Source organism: Pseudopodoces humilis, chromosome 7, assembly GCF_049639895.1.
Source record: "Pseudopodoces humilis isolate 2021_Gansu_Grassland_sample_001 chromosome 7, ASM4963989v1, whole genome shotgun sequence".
Taxonomy (NCBI): domain Eukaryota; kingdom Metazoa; phylum Chordata; class Aves; order Passeriformes; family Paridae; genus Pseudopodoces; species Pseudopodoces humilis.
In genome coordinates this window covers 1,704,987-1,719,382 of record NC_142206.1, presented here as the reverse complement: position 1 = coordinate 1,719,382, position 14,396 = coordinate 1,704,987, and the positions used below count along the sequence as shown (strand labels likewise).

The following is a 14,396-nucleotide window of genomic DNA, read 5'->3' as shown; positions in this document are numbered from 1 at the left end:
TTACCTGTTAATTAGAATATTAATAGTGGAGTAATTGAGCACAGTAGTAAAGCATTTAGTGACAGCTTTCCATTGTCAGTAAATATAACAGCCAAGGAAAAAGAGAAATCAACCTGCCCTCCTTGCCTAGCAAGAGCTCTGTTTATGGGACAACAGAAGATACCAGTTTGAATGTTATAAATAACTTTATTCTTTTTCCTAGTGGAATCAATGAGTCTTCTGCATGCAGAGAAATTTTTACAATTTCTGTACTACTATTTTTCTTTAAAAAAAGCAAAATCTTTATCTTCCAGTTAACTCCCAACATCTTCTAAACTCCATTTTTATAGAGATAATAGCAGCATAGCTTAATATTCATAGCTTAAATAGAATATTTTATAGAGACACTTGAGGTATTTCTACACAATTAAGAGAGCAAATTAAGATATCTCTGTACATCCCAACAGTCCAGAGAACAAATTCAGCCTCTGAAAGACAGAAAATGTGCAATTTTCCATCTGAGTTCCTTTTGATGTGCCTTCATTTTGCCCCATTCTTCACTTTTAGGAGATGTAAGAGAAATGTGCCCAGCTTTAAATGTCCAGGGGCATAGATTGGAAATGAGCAGATTTGGGTCCAGTCCTGTCCCTCAGCACTGGGATATTATCTACAGCTCAGCTCATTTTTCAATTTTCTGTTTTCTCAAGAGCAGCCAGAGGCCAGTGACTCTTTATAAACCACTGCAGGATAGAAAAACTTGTGTTTCTGTCCTGCTTCCTTAAAAATAAATTAAAATTTTCTTCGTCCAGCAATTGATTTTATTTTTTTTTTTAACAAATAGGACAAAAATTTAAAATGTTCAATGAAACTAACTCAGAACCCTATATTTTATTTCATAGGTGAAACACCTACAGAGAGTTTACTTGTGTTAGGAAGAAAGAGAAACCTGCATTCTTATCTTCTATATTTATATTATATTTATATTTATATTTATATTTATATTTATATTTATATTTATATTTATACTTATCATATTTATATTTATCATATTTATATCTATAATATTTATATTTATATTTATATTTATATTTATATTTATATTTATATTTATTATATTAATATTAATATTTACATTTATATTTATACTTATATTTATATTTATATTTATATTATATTTATATTTATACTTATATTTATATTTATATCTATATCTATATTTATATTTATATTTATATTTATATTTATATTTATATTTATATTTATATTTATACTTTATATTTATATTTATATTTATATTTATATTTATATTTATATTTATATTTATATTTATATTTATATTTATATTTATTTTATTTATATCAGCTCTACTTTTAGGTGTAAAAATGTAAATATTTTATCTCAATATATATCTTAGCAGCCCCCTGGATCTACTGACAAATCTACATTTAAAACCAAAAGCCATTCCATTTTCATTTTCTCACAGGTTTAATATTGTTCCTTTCACTTCACAGTGGGAGCATGTGAATTTGGAAAGGGTTATAAAGGGATTTTCTTAGAATTCTGTGTTCTTCTAGATAATCTATTTTATGGTGCAATAATTAAAGTAATCCCATAAAATCTAGTTAGGTTCATTCATGTGGTGTTTTGTTAGTAGAGATGCAAAGCAGCTTAATGGTTTTGCTACTCAAGGATGGATTTATTCCTTGAGGTGAGCAAAGCAATAGGAAAACAATGAGAAAAGCAGAGTAAAGAAAAGGGTGATGGTCTTTCTCCAGCAGCAGGGAGAATGTAGTCGTGGTTTTGTCATGAAAGATAATATTTTATATTAAAAATAAAAATATTATTAAAACTTTTTTACACTCTACCTCAAAAATGCCTACAATAATTTCATATTAAAAAAAAATAAAAATCAGTGTTATGGTAAATTTTGTGGTAATCTGAAGGCATGTGCAGTTACTTTCATCAGTCCATATGATTTATTTTTTTTTTTCAAAAATGTATTTTTGTAAAAGAAGCTGTTTTGTGAAAAAGAAAAAGGATTGTGGATTGGTGTGCAGTGGGGTAGGAATTCAGGCACTGGAAAAGTTCAATGTGCCTTATGACAAGACACTGACATCAGTCACATTTTGGATCATCTTTATGTTTTCTCCAGATTTTGTGGGGAAATACTTCAGTAAAAACTAATTAGTAAGGTTAACAGTGGACACAAACACAGAAAACAGTTGGAATTCACCTGCATCCTGACTTGGCATTTTACAAAACCACATGGGACATTTGAAACTTTCATTTTTTCATTTTTAAATTTCTTTTATTTTTTCATATTTTAATTTTTAAATTTTTTAATATTTTCACATTTTTATATTTTCATATTTTCATTTTAATTTTTAATTTTTAATTTTTTCATCTTTTCATTTTCTCATTTTTTCATTTTTTCCTTTTTTCATTTTTTCATTTCTTTTATATTCTCATATTTTCATTTTTAATTTTTTTTTAATATTTTAATATTTTAATATTTTAATGTTAATTTTTAATTCTTAATTTTTTCATCTTTTAATTTTCTCTTTTTTTCATTTTTTCATTTTTCTTTTTTTTATGTTTTCATATTTTATTTTTTAAATTTTTAAATTTTTTAAATTTTTAAATTTTTTAAATTTTTAAATTTTTCATTTTTTCATTTTTTTCATTTTTTCCTTTTTTCATCTTTTCACCTTTTCATCTTTTCATTATCTCATTTTTCATTCTTTCATTTTTCTTTTTTTATTTTTTCATTTTTTTTTTAATTTTTAAAATTTTTACATTTCTTATTTTTTAATTTTTTAATTTTTTAATTTTTTATTTTTTTCATTTTTTAATTTTTTCATCTTTTCATCTTGTCATTTTTTCATTTGAAACTCTCATTTTTATTTCCTAACCATCATCCACTCTGAGTTCCTCGGTCCTTCCAGGTTCTCAACGCTGTCCTAAGGACGATTTTGTGGCCAAACTGGGCACTTCAAAAAGTCATGAGAAGTAGAAAATGGGGAGCAGTGATTTCTAACATTCCTCCTCTCTGACCCCAAACTTGAAGATAAATTAGGAAGCCATAAAAAGTGATGTCAGAAGGGACTTTTCTGCATTTTCTGGCTGATATTTTACTGGATAATAGGTGTGGCATGATCAAACTTCCCCTGCACCTGTGTATTTACAAATCTAAATAGATGTAGGAAAGATCAAGAAAATGGTTTTTTCCATTGTTTTCCTCATTGACAAAATTTGCATCAGAGGAAGATAAATCCTCAATGAATTATTAATTCTATTTACATATCCTAGAGGAAAATGCAAAAAAAGGATTTAAGACATGTCAGGAGGGAAGTTCCCTGAAGCATCTTACATTGCAATCTTATTTTTTCTGACTTTTTGCTCCCTGCAAGTGGGGAAATAAAACAGCAAACTATGATTTCTTTCTGGCTGAGTCTCTAGGAGAGTCTGCATTTTCATAAATTTCAAATAGTGGGATGGAGGGAAAAAAAATCAACTCTGCAATTTGCTGTTTGTAATGAAAATCATTGTTAATTTAGGAGCCTGACAGCTGGAGGACATTTGCCATTCTGCAGCAGCTGTCAGTAGCACTCTGCTTTATTTTGCAAACAGATGTTTAATTTGACTTCAAGGCCATTGTCATTTTGTGGGGGGAAAACAAAGAGAGAAAAGGAATGGCAGTAATACTGATAGTCATGATTTGATTTCCTTTCAAAACATACAGAGAGTCACTATTGATGACATCAGAAGTGGTGTCTTTTTTTTTTACTTAAATGTTTGAAATCAGTTTTTTAATAACTGCCTGAAGTTGTGCATGATAATTCATGTTAAAGAACTGATTTGTCTTGTGTCAGGAGCTGAAGGCTTTATTTTAATGTAATGTGATTCATTTTTAAAATATGTATTTTATTCATGAATCAAAATGTCATACTCTTTCTGCAGGTCACAGATAAAGAGATTTTGGTCTCTGTATTGAAACCAACACTGCAGTGGGCCCAAATAAGTTTTTCTTGCTGTAGTGAAGTGTTCTCATTGCACATCAGTGGATGTGAAGGGCAAATTGGTACAGCAGTGATGAAAGGAGGTAGTTAAAAAGATAAGTAGTGTAATGCAGTTAATTCTTAGTTTTAGTAACAAATTATTTTATCCAGTTTATGCCTAGTGATTGAGGCTTTAGCAAAACCTGCTGTTATAAGATTTTGGCAAGATCCTCTGTTATCCAAAACTCCAGATAAAAGAATGAGGATGAGCAGTGAATATTCTCAATCCTACATCACATTGGCAATCCCTGGATGGTACAAAGTCTAAGTTAGCCATAAATGTGGCACTGTTAGTGTTCAGGAACACATAATCATGGAATTATTATATAAAGGTGATTTATTAAAGAGCTCTGGGTGTCAGGGGTACACAAACCCAAATCTGACCCAGTTTGGTTTTGAGCTGAACATATTTTATACTCTAACATTATATAACTTACATATTAATTATTAAACTTACATTGTTCTATTGTATACATTGATTTTACCCAAGCATGGATTTCTCATGATCCCCCTCAAACCCCTAACATTGTTCCTCATGATTCTTTAAACAATAATTATATCTAATCACATCTAACAGTTATATCATTTATCATATACTGACTCCACAGGTGCAGTTTCACATGATCTTAGCAAGCACAAGGCCTAACATTTCCCAGGGCCTACTCTTAACGCTTTTCCCAGGGCTTGCCAAGCCTAAATTTCTTCTTAACTCCCCAAATTTTCTATGATTTTAAAATCTTTTTACTATCAGCACAGCAGGCCACTCGCTTCCTCATGGCACATAAATCAGTATTTCATGACTGTGTTCTGCAAACAAAACCCCAAAGTGTGGCGTGTAACATCAGGAAGGGTCTCAGAACCTGAACACTGTATTTAGCTTCATTCTTCGCTTCATGTGAAGCACCACAAAATCAATTCTGATTTGTTTCCTTACAGGAGCAGCTATTTATATTATTGCAGTTCTTTAGAAATTCTGAAGGGCAGAAAAGGAATTGTTCTTTGCATGAACCGGCTGTGGAATTGATTGTTGTCGTCTTTCTCGTTACCTGGCTTGACAATTTTAAGGCTACTGTGAAAGGATTGAAACACTAAATTCAACCAGTAATTGGGTGGGCCATTCCTTTCTGTTCCTTGCAGTAATTAGGTACCCACTTTTTCCATCATTAGACATCATTAAGTACATCATTAGACATGCATTAAGTATCTCTGCTATCTGAACAGCAGCAGCCCGAATGCTTTTTGCCCTGCTTTCCCCAAGAAATGGATTTGTTGCTCCATCGGTTCACTGCTCCAGCAGAATGTAGTTTGAAGTCTTGCAATGCACCAGAAAAGACATTTGATTCTTTTTTTTTTTTATTTTTTAATGGTTTCTGGGTTTGATTTGCTGCAGAAAGGGCTGGGTTAAAGGCCTGTGTCTGTGGGGGGGACTCAGCTCTGCTCGTTACAGGGATAATGAGCTTGATGCTCTCTCACTGCTGGGTGTGCAGTGTGATAACCCTAATTTGAACCAACTCATTCAAGTCTTACAGATCACCTGTCACATGGGTTCTTGCCATAGATTTCTCTGAAAATGGAATATATACTAGTTTTATATACAGAGAAATAAATTTGTGCTGTCTCACCCTGCAGCTGCCTGGCAGTGGTGGCTGAAGTAGATGTCTCCTATAAAAAACATGTTCCATGTGCACACTGAGGCACCACCATCTCATGATTGCTCATAAAGAAGTTTCCTTGCTCATCAGGTTTAATTTAGACATCAAAAAATTAGTGAAAGGCATTTATCTAATTTCTCTGAATTCATTGTGGACAAAACATTGTCTTCAGTATGGCAAAGAAACACAAATACTTATCATTCTTCCTGCTTTTATGATAGTAATCTGTATTTCTGCCACACAATTCTACTCACAAAATGCTAAATATGTTCAGGCAAGTAAGTAAAATAAAGTAAAATAAAGCTGAACTGAAGAGGAGGCAAATTTGACAGGAACTTGGATATGTGTTGTCTGCATTGTCTTTTTCAGTAAGCAACTTGGCTCAGTGAGAATAAAGTTCCAAGTGCTGTCCTTATAATTTTCTGGTTTTCTAGTGGCCACTCACACCTCATAAGAAATTCAGGCTGCAATTCCCTTCTGATTAAGAGAAACTGAAGTTGGTAATTGATTTCAGGAGAAGGTCAGTCAAGTGTCACTGCAGTGTCAGCCAACAGAAGCACAAGACTGTGGGGCATGTCGAGGTTTTCAAAACATCCTCCCCACCAGTATGTCTGGTAGTTTTTTATTTTTAGTTCTCAAAACATGCAGGTTTTTCCTGTCTCTTTTTCAGTTTGAATGTTTGGGGAGGAACAAATGGCTCCCCACTATGAGAATCAAAGTCACATAGTTATATTTTATTTCTAGATGATCGGGAAATTCATTTTCCTTCTTGCTTCGGTTTCAAAGCCAACATTTGGAAATGTTTGGATGGCACTGCTTGGTTGTCAAACCAAGTTTGACAAATCCTCAAAGCCAGGATGGATTCACCTGTGTCCCATCCAGGTCCCTGAGGGATCACCCTGGCTCTTCTCCAAGTCTGGACAATGGAAAGCTCTATTCCCTCCCGTATCTCTAATCACACTTGCTGTATCTCAATTATCCACATTAAAACATCTCCCTCTTGGAGCTCCTAATGAAGTTAAGAATCTCATTAAGTGCACTTTTGTTCCAAATAAAATGTGGAAGGGCTGAATTCCAGTTCCTAGTCCATGCCCAGCTTCTCAATATAAAGGGTGATTTATCATTCTGATCCCTGTCATTACTGCTTGCTACTGTTCACAATGCTCCTTTAATAGCCTTATTCATGTGCTCTCCTTGTCCTGATGATTGAGGGTGATACAGACTCTGGATCTTTGGTTTAATCCCTGCTCCTCTAAGCAGGGTTGTAATCTCTTCCTCTGTGAAATGCTGACCTTTATCCGGATCAAGGAGACTTCGGGAACCCCACCGAGGCAAAAAGCTTCTTGAGACTGTAGGGTTTCTTTCCTCTCCCTGCTGCTGTGTGTTGTTGTGCAGAAAATGCTTAAAATCACCGTGAAAAGGAGTCACAATCTTGCAAAGAGTTTCATTACCCCAGAGTGATTTGGGAGGGGGGGGTTAATGTTTATAATTTAAAGTTAATCCCACCCCCAGCGTGGCAATCCACTGCTGCAGCAGAGATATATGCCTGGGCTTGGTTCTCACCCTTCCTGTGCGTGTCTCGGGCAAGTTTTGATCCATTTCCTAATCTGCACCCTTCAACACTGCTATTTCTTTATCCCTGAGAGCGTTTTTCTGATTTTCACGAGTTTAGCAATGCTTTCTCCATCGTTTGCTCGCCCTGCTGTTGCCCAAGCGCAGTCAGTGCCGCTGGTGCTGGCAGCAGACACCAGAAAGTTGTGTGATTTTGGCATTTTTAGGCCTGAAGTGGGAAGACCAAAGGACCTGATGTGTCTCATTAGGGACTTTTAGATTTGGGTTCTTTTTCCCCTTGAACTGAAGACTGATGAGAGGGAGGCAGTTTTCTCTTGTCTGGTCTCAGTTGTTTATTCTTTTCTTATCAGCATTACAAGGTACAAGGAGCTGAGTGCACTAGGATAGAAAAGAGTAAAATGGCCAACAAAGATCTTCTTCAAGGTCTTTTATATGTCCATTTACTCAATTAACAGATGCCAACTAAATTATTTTCCTTAGTGGCCCAATGACCCAACACCTGTGTGCTGCACTGTGACATTTTCTATCCAATCACTTATTACCACCCAAAAACCTCCAGGAGAAGAACATGAAGAAGAAAGAAGAAGGACAAGAGACAACACCCTAAATCCTCCATCTTATCTCCTGTTCTCTAAACTACCTTAAACTCTAAACTTCAACCCATTCACCCAGTGATTTAAGAAAACTTTCTAATCCACACACTCACACTTTTCCTATCTAACTTTAACATCTGTTCTCATGTATCACCATGAAAACATGCTCATGAATTTCATATTATATGAAATTCAGTGTTTCTTTGGATCCTAGAACTAAGTATTAGAAACAAGGGCACACACTCTGTATCTCAGACTCCAACACTGATGTACAGGTACATTGCACTCTCCAAAAACCCGTGGAGAGAAGGCTGCCAACAATATTTGCTACAAATGCCTGCTGTGAGTGATTTTGGCGAGCAGAAGGATTGTCTGAGCTGGAAACTCTGCTCTAACTCTGCTCTTAGCCACAGGCAGGTGTTAAACAATGGGGAGGCAGAGAAGCTTGCTGAAACCAGCCCTAACAATGCAGAATTTCATGGATTAATTCCATCTTCCTTTGATAATTGCTGCATGAGCAGGGTGGTCTTACAGCTATTTCTTAAGTACAATTTGAATTTTCCCCTTCTTCCCAAAATACCGCCCCTTGAGAATGAGGGGAGTGGAAAAATTGCCAATAACAAGGCTGGTATTGGTCCTTTATTTCCTTTTTTTAGTCTGTGCTCCTGCCCTTCATCATCACACCCAGCCTCCCCTGGCCTGATGTGGCTGAATGCTGAGCAGGCTGTGCAGTCCCATTCATTCATGATGCTCAAATTAGTAAGAAAAGTTTTAGTGCTTTGCTCTTGCTGTGGAGTTTCTCTGAATTGCATTTTCTGACAGCACATGTGAAATGTTTTAAAAATCAACCTGAAGAAGGATGCTCTGGTGTGTGTGTGTTTGCACACAAAGTTTTTAGAAGTGAGAATGTTTTATTGTTTTTGGTGGGACTAATCCACTGGAGGAAAGGTTCTCGTCCTGTGCAGGGGTGAAAATGTGGAATTGTGGCAACACTGGTAAAATTCATGTTCATATTGCTGTGTTTTATCCAACATCAAACACCAATTCTGTGTCTTGGCTTCGCTGAAGAACTGACAATTCTCTGATGGCTCCAGCTCCACTCCTTAACCTCAAGAGCTAAAGATACTGCATCCAAAACTTCCTGGGGGAAATACATTCATAACTGTAAGGTCTCTTTGAAGAAGCAGCATTAAGCATTTTAATATTAAATTAAGTTATCTTTGGGTGTTAATTTGTTCCATTAATTGTGGAGTTCACCTTCAGGCTCCTGTCAAATGAAGTGAAGACTTTTTTAGGATTTGGAAACATCAAATACTTTATCCCAGTCTAGATTCCTGCTGCTGACTATCCACTAATCAGTATTTGCTGAATGGATTGACTTTGTTAGGATGTTGCTTTCGAAAAATATTTTTTTTTTCTGTACAAACAAATAATTTACTCATTTAAACATAATTTCAATATATTGTTAGTTAACAAGAATTAAAAAAAATAGTAGGAGAATGACAGCTCTGTTATTTTTTTCTTTTATCTTCAGATTCTTTTACTTCATCCCTTATAAATATTAAACATTTAGAACAATTTTTTTAAAGTTTTGGGATTTTTTTCTGGTGTCATTAACTGGGTGCTCATGGTCATGCTTAGATTTTAATCCTTTTGGGTTTGTTTTTTTATTTTTAATATATAAAAAACTTGGTAGTTCTTTTTTTACAGCCCAACCTGCAGTGGGAGAAGGTGATTCAAGTGGGGAGGGGAATATGAGTAGAATATAATGATTAAAAGCAATGCTGTAAAAGGGAAAAGAGGCTTTTACCGTGGGCTGTGCAATAATGGCAAAATAATAGTAAAAATAATAATAATAATAATAATAATAATAATAATAATAATAATAATATGATATATGGTATATGATATATGATATATGATATATAACATATAACATATAATACATAGTATATACTATATACTATATACTATATACTATATACTATATAATATATAATATATAATGTAATAAAACAACAACAATGATAATAATAATAATATAAAAAAATCATAAAAATAATAAAAAATCATAAAAATAATAAAAAATAATAAAAAAGAATAAGAGTGACCTCAGGTCAAGTAGGGAACCTGGGGACAGGTGCAGGGACATATTTGATGGTTTGAGCTGTGGCTTTTGCCTGTGTGGTTTGGTTTTCTTCCCCATCCTGCCATGCCAGATAAAACAGCCTGGCCAAAGGGGCATGGCTGGAACAGCAAATTAAGTATTTATGTTCCCTGAGCAGGTGGGTGAGTATTATACAGGTTGCAGAGACCTTAATCAGAAATGAATTGCAGCTTGATAAGGGTTTTTTGATTTTGCTTTAATTTTCATTTTGTTTTTAGGATTTGTTAGCACACAGGTTAGCTCAGCTATCAGGAAATAGGACTTTGGGCTCACTAGCTCGAAATAAAACCCCTGGAGTCCCCCCTTTGGCAGATTGTTTCCATCTACTCTACAAAAGCACTACTTAGAATAAGGAGATAAATCCACCCTCCAAACACTCAGTCCTACCCAACCTTCTCTGACTCTCCTTTGCAGTGTGATTTATAATGCTTAGCTCTGAAATTCAAGGAGATTGCTGCAAAAAGTGGGGACTATCCAAATCCCTGGTGAAGATACAGCCCATGAACAGCAGTGGGCTTTAAGTGATGTTGCTTTTTTTTGTTTTAGTTTCTTTGCTTTTTTGGTTTTTTTTTTACAAGTAACAGGTGTAGCGCTCCTGTCAGAAATTATCGTGTCAGCACGACTTTTTATCCTGAAGATTCTCATTTAATATTTATGTCCTGTGGCCATTCAAGAAAAGAACAGAGAGATTTTTCTGAGGAAAAATACAAGATAGCAGCGTGTGATACAGCTGTGCTTTCCCCCAGGGCTTTTTGTTGTATTATATTCATATATTGAATATGATGGTCAAATTAGGAAGAAAAGTTTTAGTGCTTTGCTCTTGCTGTGGAGTTTCTCTGAATTGCATTTTCTGACAGCACATGTGAAATGTTTTAAAAATCAACCTGAAGAAGGATGCTCTGGTGTGTGTGTGTTTGCACACAAAGTTTTTAGAAGTGAGAATGTTTTATTGTTTTTGGTGGGACTAATCCACAGGAGGAAAGGTTCCCGTCCTGTGCAGGGGTGAAAATGTGGAATTGTGGCAACACTGGTAAAATTCATGTTCATATTGCTGTGTTTTATCCAACACCAAACACCAAGTGTGGCTGGTTTGTTTAAGCTGTGTTAACAACACACTTAAAAACAAACTGATGAGCAAACAACACAAAATGGCAACGAAAGATGCTTTTTCAAGGTATAAAAATATAATTATTTTTTTATGCATTAAGAAAGAAGCAGTTTGCTCCAAATTTTTTGTCCTAACTGAAAATTGCTTTGAAGAATGTGGTTCTCAGATATACCAGAAATATACAAATAAATATAAATATACAAATATACAGTGTAAAAATTGTTGGACATTGATTGGCTAAAGGGTTGTATAGGCCTCCAGAGGAATTTTGATTTCTTTTTAATAAAAGTCTCTTAAATATTACAAAAAGAAGTAATTATTTGCTGGGAGTTTGTGCTTTCCCTGACCTTGTAAGTGCTTGTCAAAAACACAGGGTTGCTTTTTTTTAATAATAACATAGAAGGAAATAAAATGAGAATATCCTAAATAATGCATTTGAATGACAAAACCCTGTAGCATCAACAAAATTACAGCAGATGTAAATTCATGGTTTTCACATCCCTTTCTAGTGTTAAAATAAAGGGTATATTTAGAAATTCCTTCTCTCAAAAAAAAAAAACCAAACCCACAAAAACAACAAGCCCAAAAAAGAAAACAAACTTAACATGCTGTTAATTGTTCTCAGCAGCTTTCTGGGGGGGAGAACAACTTATCATACTGTAATTAAATCAGTGAGGCATGGAATAATTAAAGAAAATAATTTTGATAGCTAGAAGGGCAAGACAAGGTTATCTCACAGGTAATGCAGAGCAGGAAAAATGTCTTATCTGCAACTCAGTAGATTATTATTATTTCTCAACATCCAAGTAAAACTTGGAGTATCTTCAGCAGTTCTGACAAAACCTGTTTTATTCAAATGTAACTCTAATATTGTGCTTAATGGTTTTGATGTAAGCTTAAAAAATGTCATAGGAACAATTCTTACAAATCCTCTTCCTTACTTTTGTCACATCACTACACCCACAGAGGTAATTTAAAATAAAGAGTATTTCTTTTCATGCTAGGATTTGACTAAAGGAGTGAGGGAAACAATCTAAAGCTGTTTCTATGGAAAAAAAAAAGAAAAGGAAAAAAGAAAGAACCCCAAACTGACTCTTCTTTTTCTGGTATGAACTGGAGCATTCCCAAGGCTGGCCTGAATTTTTATGGTTTATGACATTTCCTGTTTCTTAATATCCCAAATGCAGTTTCTGTGTGTTTGGCAGAGCTTTTTCCCAGCAGGATGGTGCAGTTGTTGTGGAGCTGGGCTGCAGTTTCATTCTCATGACTGGAATTCTTGCTCATTCCCTGGAATTCTTTCCAGGCAGATTTTCCCCTCTGCCCTCAGATGTCTCCTGTCCAAACCCAGCCAGGACAGGCACATTCCAAAGTGGTGCTGCCAAAGCAAATATGACAGAAGTAACCAGGTATTCTTTCCTTTTCATGTGACAACTGGAAAAACCAGAAATAATGGCACTTTTTGGACAATCCATTTGGTTGGTTTTCCTTATTAAAGCAGGTGCTGTCAGGTGTGGAAATGCCTGTGCCTTACGGTCTTGCTCCTTAGTTTGGTGATGGAAAAGCTTTAGCACAAATCCAGAAGCCTTGCCTTGAAGAAAATGGGAAACAAACAGGGTTTTCTTGAGTCAAATTTAATTCCTTTTGCCTTTACCCATCATTTTCTGATAGTCAGAGAGAAAAAAGTCAACAAGAATAACAAGAAATTGAAGATCCATTTATATATATTAATGTGGGAGGGAAAGCAATTGGATTGCTCCTTTCCCATGAAGTTCAGACTGCACTGGACCTTTGAAGTGGTGGGAGGATTTATGTAAGTTAAACAGATGTGTACCTTGTGTAAATTCTTAAAAGCTTTCTTGCTTCTCTCTAGAAGTTTGCCATTCCATTTTTAGCTGTTTTTTCGTAAGCCTCGAAGCCAAAAGAAAGAATCCTTAGTCCAGAGGTCAGAACTTCTATAGAGGAATAAAAATAATGTCCAAAAATGAATAAAATAAGGGAAGAATAGTAGCTATAAAAGCTAGAAAACACACTGAGTAGATGTTTTTGTCTGTGTTCAGTCTAGAAGCTGATTATTAAAATCATGTAGAATGATTTATGATTGAGTGTTTGTAGAGCTCTGTGCCTGCTTTTGATATTTATGCAGCCATATAATGTGCCCATCCTGGTGCATTTGGAATCAGTACAAAACCTCCCATTTAAATTGTTGGCTCACCATATAGTTTCAAACACAGCTGAAGAGACAATGACTCAGAAAGCTGTGAAGCTTTTGTTATTAGAAAAGGGAACTGTTCCCTTGACATTTTACAGTGACAAGCTAACTGCAGCAAAAAGAATAATACAAGTGCACTTCAGGCTTCAAACCATCTTTATTTTCTTTTTTTCTTCTAAAAGAACTGGTGGCTGCTTCTCAAATACCCTTAATACCTTTGTTATCTGCAGAACTGAGATCTTCATCCTGCAGCTGATTTTGTGTTTGTTTGGATTGAGATGACAGAATAATTTAGATTGGAAGGGACCTCTGGAAGTCATCTAGTCCATTCTCCTGCTTGAAGCAGGTGTTGAACATCAGTCTGGTTGTTCCCTCAGCAGCTTGCCAAGGCATGGATCTGATCAAGTTTTGGATATTTCCAGAGATGGATGTTGCACAAACTGTCCAGGCAGCCCATTCCAGGGTTAAATCTCTTTGATTCTCCTCACTGTGAGAGAGGTTTCTCTTGTATCTGCATGGCTTTGCTTTCTTTCTGTCTCCTTGTGGTGTAGCATCCAAAAAGTCTTTAAATTTGGCTTTGGCTTTCAGTTTGAAGGCTGGAAACAATAAGGAGCTGCCACTATCACAGGCTGGCCATTGGGCTCTTATTCTTCCTAGCAGTAACTCTGCTGGTTATGTTTGTTAAATTTCTTTTCCCTTTTATTTCTTGTTAGAAACCCTGGAAAAGGTTTCTCAGAAAAGATAAAGAGTTTTTTGCGCCCTTTTCAGGTTGATGGAGCTTTAAGAGGTTTGCAAAACCCAATTATTCTCCCTGGTGCTTTGTAAGGTGGAAAGAAGGATTCCTCCCTCTCTCATCTCATCCTCCCTTTGCATCTTTGGCAAAGAAAGCACAGGAGAATTGCATCTCATTTTTGATAATTTTATGGGTGGGACGTTGTCAGAGGAAGGTTACACAGCTACAACAGCACATCCAAGCACATGCAGTCTCATTTTTCTTCTCACCTCAGCTGTCATGAGTGAGGAATGGCTCTAGAAAGATTAAGATAATTAATTGACTA

The 14,396-nt window shown here is 35.1% G+C and overlaps 1 protein-coding gene across 1 annotated transcript in view; it reads left to right on the top strand.

Annotated features, from left to right (window-relative positions):
• The window catches only part of SPON1 (spondin 1), a 185,462-nt gene that overhangs the window by 42,956 nt on the left and 128,110 nt on the right, over positions 1-14,396 (top strand). The window lies entirely within an intron of this gene.